The sequence below is a fragment of the Electrona antarctica genome, assembly GCF_951216825.1.
Source record: "Electrona antarctica genome assembly, chromosome: 14".
Taxonomy (NCBI): Eukaryota; Metazoa; Chordata; class Actinopteri; order Myctophiformes; family Myctophidae; genus Electrona; species Electrona antarctica.
This window is the reverse complement of record NC_136795.1, coordinates 46568954-46576064: the sequence shown is the minus strand read 5'-3', so window position 1 is coordinate 46576064 and position 7111 is coordinate 46568954.

The following is a 7111-nucleotide window of genomic DNA, read 5'->3' as shown; positions in this document are numbered from 1 at the left end:
GGAGTGCGGATGCGCAAACTCGTCTAGGATCACTAAAGAAGGAAAGGCCAAGCCAAAACAAAAAACAAAAAAGGAATCAGCGATCCGGTTGGATTCTAACTGGCGGAATCGTTCCGTCACGAGCAGTTAATTGGTTAAAATGGTTCCTTTTGCGGGGCGACTGTGGCTCAGGAGGTAGAGCAAGGTCGTCCAATGATCCATGGGTCAGCGGTTCGAATCCCGGCTCCTCCTGTCTACATGTCGAAGTGTCCTTGGGCAAGAGACACTGAAGCCCAAATTGCTCCCGATGTGCTGGTTGGTACCTTGCACGGCTTCCACCGCAATCGATGTATGAATGTGTGTGTGAATGGGTGAATGTAAAGCGCCTTGGATAAAGGCGCTATATAAATGCACCATTTAACATTTATATTTTGTCGTAGTGTTGAAAAATAACCCAAAGTGGCGATCAACAACAACAACACAGGCGGAGGAGGAACGCGCCCGCTGCACGCCACCGCCGCCATTGGAATGCATTGGGACTCAATTTCCCAGGAGCCTTTGCACGCCAGTGCGACTGAAATGGTTTTTTTTCCGGTGACGTCATCCGGACGCGACACCTATCCCCACTCTGTCTGGTGGAAACCCTGTACGTCTTAAAACGTATTAAATAGGCAAATTAAACAATGAAAAGGTAACTCGTAATTTGGAGGGAAGCTGTTCTACAATCACTTAAAGGGGCATTCCACTCATTTTCAACATGTTACTATGTCATTAATATACCTTAGAGGTGTTGTGTGGAAATAATAAAAAAGTCCCCCTCCTAGAACTGGAGGTCTGAAAAACATGGTGAAATACATCATGATGACATCATCAAGATGTGAATCACCATGATTTTTTAATGACATAGTAAAATGTTGAAAATGAGTGGTATTCCCCTTTAACTCGTGTAACTCGTGAAAGTGCTTTAACCCATTGAGACCTGGAACGCATCCATGTCACGTTAGCGTTAGCGTTTTAAACATTATGTTATAATTTAGCTATTGAAAAATAGCAGATCTACAAGCTCATAGCGCGCCACCGAGTGGCGCGCTATGAACTTGTAGGTCTGCTATTTTTGAGAAATCGTTAAAATGTGCCTCAAATCTTTCCGAAAATTGTCGTGATTTAGAAAACTTTTTTTTTTTAATTTCGACGTCAGGCCTGAATGGGTTAATCGACCAAAAAGGTTATCAAAATGTATCAATTAGGCTGTCAATTAATGAACTAATGGATAATTCCCATCCCTATACACATTACCCTATACACATTACCCCATACATACTACATTGGGAGGTCCTTGACATGAACGTTTTTTGAGAACCACTGGTTTAACCCATTCTGGACGGGAACCCCTTTTGGTGTTTTAAGCATAATGTTATACTTTAGCTATTGAAAAATAGCAGATCTACAAGCTCATAGGTGCCGCGCTACGAGCTTGTAGGTCTGCTATTCTTGGAAAATCGTGAAAATGTGGCGCAAATCTTTGAATAGCCTAGTATATATTCCTTCAGAGCGAATGTTTTTGATTCATATTTTTGCTTCTGGGGTGGGGGGTCGCTGGAACAACATATTTTCAGATGGGGGGGTCGGAGGCCAATTACATATAATTTCGGGGGTCCTTGACATAAAATAGTTTGAGAACGACTGACATAGAAACATGGGTTTTTCAGAAAACTGTCAGGACTTACGCCAGGGCTCCATCGGACGCGTTGCGTCTCCGTCGCGTGCGTCAAAAAACACACCGGTTCAATTTGAATGCACGCGTCGCGTCTCCGTCAACGCAACGCAACGCGGGCAGTGGAGCCACCCTTCATTGATTAAAAAGGGAACATTCCCTGACGGTGACGGAGACGCGACGCTGACGCGCCTGGTGGAGCCCTGGTGTCAGAAGCCATTTTTTTAAAGAATCGTCCTCGGGTGTAAATGGGTTCAACATTGGGAAGCAACACCATAAAATGCTTGAGAAACAAGAAACCCCCCAAAAAACCACAACTTAAGTTCACAGAAAAACAAGCCCAAGGTCGCTTGTAACAAGCAGACATGGCAACACTGTCCCTGAGGAGAATGCTCAAATAGGCTACGTGCACGCACTCACGTGCACACGTTCACGTGCACGCACTCACGTGCACACCTTCATATTATGAAAGCAGCAGATGAAGTACAATTGGATTCCAGGGATTGTTTACTTTTTTTTTTTTTGTATTTTTGAATATGATAGCCTACTCTCTCTCTCTCTCTCTGTTAGTCCGTTCTAGATTAAGCATGTTTTAAACTGATTACTACGAATAGTGTGTGTGTGTGTGTGTGTGTGTGTGTGTGTGTGTGTGTGTGTGTGTGTGTGTGTGTGTGTGTGTGTGTGTGTGTGTGCGTGTGTGTGTTCCTCCAGTGTGTTTACATACACTGCATTGGTTCAATCTCATTTTTTTTTCCAAGTCGAAGACGTTTTTTTGTTACAGGGACCCGAAATGTGTCAATATTTTTTTTCTGGATTTTTATGAACGATATAGGCTACTGATGATATATACTAAGTGGTTTAGCTTTAGCTGGGACCCCCCCGGGGCACCTCCTCAAGGACGCCCGGAGGTCCTCGGCCCCCCTCCCCACTTTGAGAAGCACCGCTCTACTGTATCAGTGAGACGCACGCATTCCTCCTCGTTGGCGGCAGACTGCTGTGCGAGCGCTGGCGCTTTGGCAGCCTCGCTCGCTCGCTCGCCCCTCCACCCCCCCCCCCAGGAGAGAGACAGAGGGGAGAGAGAGAGGGGGGGGGGGGGGGGGGGGGGAGTGAGAGAGGGTAACAAGTGAGAGATAACACCAAAAGAGTGTGAGGGAGAGAAGGCAGAGGTGAGACAGAGAACAAAGGTGTGTGTCAGTGTGCCCTGACTATACCTTCACGCGATCGTGCGTGTGTGTGTGTGAGTGTGTGTGTGCGTGTGCGCGCGTGTGTGTGTGTGCGCTCGCGTGTGTGTGTGTGCGCTCGCGTGTGTGCGTGTGTGTGTGTGTGTGTGTGTGTGCGTGTGCAGAGAGGCTGATCATCATCCCCTACAGCCCTGTCTGTGCGTCAGAGATGCGCAGATGGCGGTTTTAGCCGTGGTTGCCGCGGGTGACCGCAGTTAGCCTGCATGGTTGCGGGTTGCGGGTGGATTTTGTGTTAAATGGATGAAATATAATCATTAATTAATATTGGATAAACCGCGCGAGTGAAATAATGCGGGGAAAAACATATTTATGACATCTATCTATAGGCCTATTATAGCTTTTAAAACGCACGGAATGTCGGCGTGTGTGCGTTTAGTAGTATTTTTAATATTGCGTCATTTTTCATCAGGGTATACAAATCAGCCACCTATAAATGGTAAATGGTGCATTTATATGGCGCTTTACATAGATTGTGCATTACATTCACCCATTCACACACACGTGCATACACCGATTGTGGCGGAAGCCATGCAAGGTACCAACCAGCACATCGGGAGCAATTTGGGGTTCAGTGTCTTGCCCAAGGACACTTCGACATGTAGACAGGAGGAGCCGGGATTCGAACCGCCGACCCATGGATCATTGGACGACCTGCTCTACCTCCTGAGCCACAGTCGCCCCCTATGCCACCTATGCACGTTACCGGCAAGGGGTCCTTGAACGTCCAAAACAACAACAACAACAACAACACACGATACAGGCTGCAGAGAAAGAGAGAGAGAGAAACTTAACAACATAAAAAAGAAGAGAGGAATAAAAGTTTGGCGTGGGACTGGGAGTCCATCCATGCATCCATCCATCTGCAACCGCTTCTCCGTAGTCGGGTCGCGGGGGCAACAGCTCCACCAGAGTTGTTCCAGAGTTGTTCCAGACATTTATAGTGACTTCCTCCTGGGGGATCCCGGGACGTTCCAAGGCCAGCGAGTCGATTGGGTTTCCTCCAACTGTGCCTTGGTCTGCCCCCCGGGGTCTCCTCCCAGTGGGACGTGCCTCGAGGACCTCCCTATAGGGAGACGCCCGAGAGGCGTCCTAACCAGATGCCCGAACCACCTAAGCTGGGAGTGATTTAAGTTATTATTATTATTATTTTATATTTTTGGGGCTTTTCTTTTGCCTTTTATTGATAGATTACAGTGGTTTGACAGGAAAGGGGGGAGAGAGATGAGGGGGAAGACATGCAGCAAAGGTCGTCGGGATCGGGACTCGAACCCAGGCAACGCGTTGCCTGGACCGCTCGGCCGGCCCAGACCGTGATTTAAGTTCTTAACACATTCTGGGTGGAAACCCCCTTTTGGTGTTTGAAGCATCATGTTATAATACTTTAGCTATGGAAAAATAGCAGATCTACAAGCTCATAGCTATTTTTTGAAAAATCGTGAAAATGTGGCGCAAATCCGTGAATATATATATATTCTTTCAGAGCGAACGTTTTTAACTCAAATCTTTGCTTCTGGGGGTGTCCCCTGGAACAACATATTTTCAGATGGGGGTCGGTGGCCAATTACATATAATTCTAGGGGGTCCTTGACGTGAAAACTGTCAGGATTTAGAAGACATTTTTTTTTAATTTCGACGTCAGGTCTAAAATGGGTTAAGTTCTTAACCCTTCCACCGCCGACTGGCTGGATATGCGTCATGTTATGAGAAGACGTTGCGACGTGAGACAGAGAATGAAGAGCGAGCGGACGGCTTGTTACCTCCATGGATATGGATATATATATACAATCACTGTTTAACCCATTTAGGCCTGACGTCGAAAAAAAAAAAAAATGTTCGCTCTGAAAGAATATATATTCAAAGATTTGTGCCGCATTTTCACGATTTTTCAAAACTAGCAGACCTACAAGCTCGTAGCGCGCCACTCGGTGGCGCGCTATGAGCTTGTAGATCTGCTATTTTTCAATAGCTAAAGTATAACATAATGCTTAGTTAAAACACCAAAAGGCCCAGAATGGGATAATCATTTTTGAGAAAATGACCTCGTTAATTTGTATTGATAACGAGCACCTTATCGATCAGGCTTATCGAGCCGGGTTCTTTTCGAGTCCACTATCGAGCATTTTCTATCATTTTGTGGAAAGACAGGAGACAATATATTCTGGACAGAACCAGTATCTTTTACTAGGGCCTTCAAATACAGTACTTTTTTCTAACAGACGGAAAGCAATTTCTGCCAATAAAATAATATTAAAGAAACTTTTAACCGGTTAATATGTGTACCGTCTCTTTAAAAGCGTAATTTTGTTTACCTGGACAGCGCTGGTTGGCAGGTATCGATACACTTTTAGACCGACATGTTTGTGCCAGCATGGATAATTACATTTATTTCTTATCGCCTCTTGTCTTGATTGTTTAAACATGACGTCATGGGCCGTTATGCTCCATAACAGGCTTGATAAGCCCAAAGCTTATTGATAACGGGTACTCAATAAGCCCAAATCTTATTGATAACGGGTACTCAATAAGCCCAAAGCTTATTGATAACGGGTACTCAATAAGCCCAAAGCTTATTGATAACAGGTACTCAATAAGCCCAAAGCTTATTGATAACGGGTACTCAATAAGCTTGTTATCGGATTCCTTCGGGTATCAGTTATTGAGCTCCATCCCTAGTTGTGAAGAGCATTTCTCAGATGTCAGAGATACATATATCCTATAGATCAAGATCAGTGGTTCACAACCTTCTCAGGCCGCAACATAATCAATAATCATATTTGATAAGCACTTGGAATGTGGGAGTTTGTTGTGAAGCTTGTACATGTAGATTGGCTATTTTCACAATATTGTTTCCATCTTTCTTATATCATTGGACAATTTGGCCAAATGTTTGAAGAGTTTCTATAGTATAGTATATTGATTATCGGATGTCCCGATACACTTTTTCGTTCCCGAAATCCGATCCCGATACCGTTTCTGTGTTAGCCGATACCGAATACCGATACCAGTCTTGTGATCTCGTGTTTATAGCTATCTAGCTATATATTTCGTGTTGTGTTTATTGCAGACTACTCACTGTATCGGATCGGTGGTTAGACTGGCATATTCACCGATACCGATATGACCCGATATGACAAATAAGTGCCGATACCGATACTTATCCGATACCGATACAGTATCGGGGCATCTCTAATTACGTTTGATGCAGTCATGGTGTTTTTTGTCACAGGCTTGTAGTTATGAGAATAGAACAATCACAGTGTATCACACAATACACTTACAAAGAAAATATCTTCCAGTCAAGTATTACATAAAACAAGAGATACCAACAGGGATACAACAGATATACAAATCAAAAGTATAGCACTCTCAATCTGGTATGTATAGGTTATTTATATGTTTTGATTGGCAAATATCTCAGTTTTGGAAGACGTTGGGAGCAGTGTTGGCAGCAAATTTTGATTTTAGTTTTAGTCATAGTCTTTTGAATAGATTTCATTCAGTTTCAGTCTCTAGAACTTTAGAACCAGGGGATGAGCGAGTGACATCATGACTTTATAGAACCAGGGGATGAGCGAGTGACGTCATGACTTTATAGAACCAGGGGATGAGCGAGTGACATCATGACTTTATAGAACCAGGGGATGAGCGAGTGACATCATGACTTTTATTGAACCAGGGGATGAGCGAGTGACATCATGACTTTATAGAACCAGGGGATGAGCGAGTGACATCATGACTTTATAGAACCAGGGGATGAGCGAGTGACATCATGACTTTATAGAACCAGGGGATGAGTGAGTGACGTCAGGACTTTATAGAACCAGGGGATGAGCGAGTGACATCATGACTTTATAGAACCAGGGGATGAGGGAGTGACATCGTGACTTTATAGAACCAGGGGATGAGCGAGTGACGTCATGACTTTATAGAACCAGGGGATGAGCGAGTGACATCATGACTTTATAGAACCAGGGGATGAGCGAGTGACATCATGACTTTTATTGAACCAGGGGATGAGCGAGTGACGTCATGACTTTATAGAACCAGGGGATGAGCGAGTGACATCATGACTTTATAGAACCAGGGGATGAGTGAGTGACATCAGGACTTTATAGAACCAGGGGATGAGCGAGTGACATCATGACTTTATAGAACCAGGGGATGAGCGAGTGACATC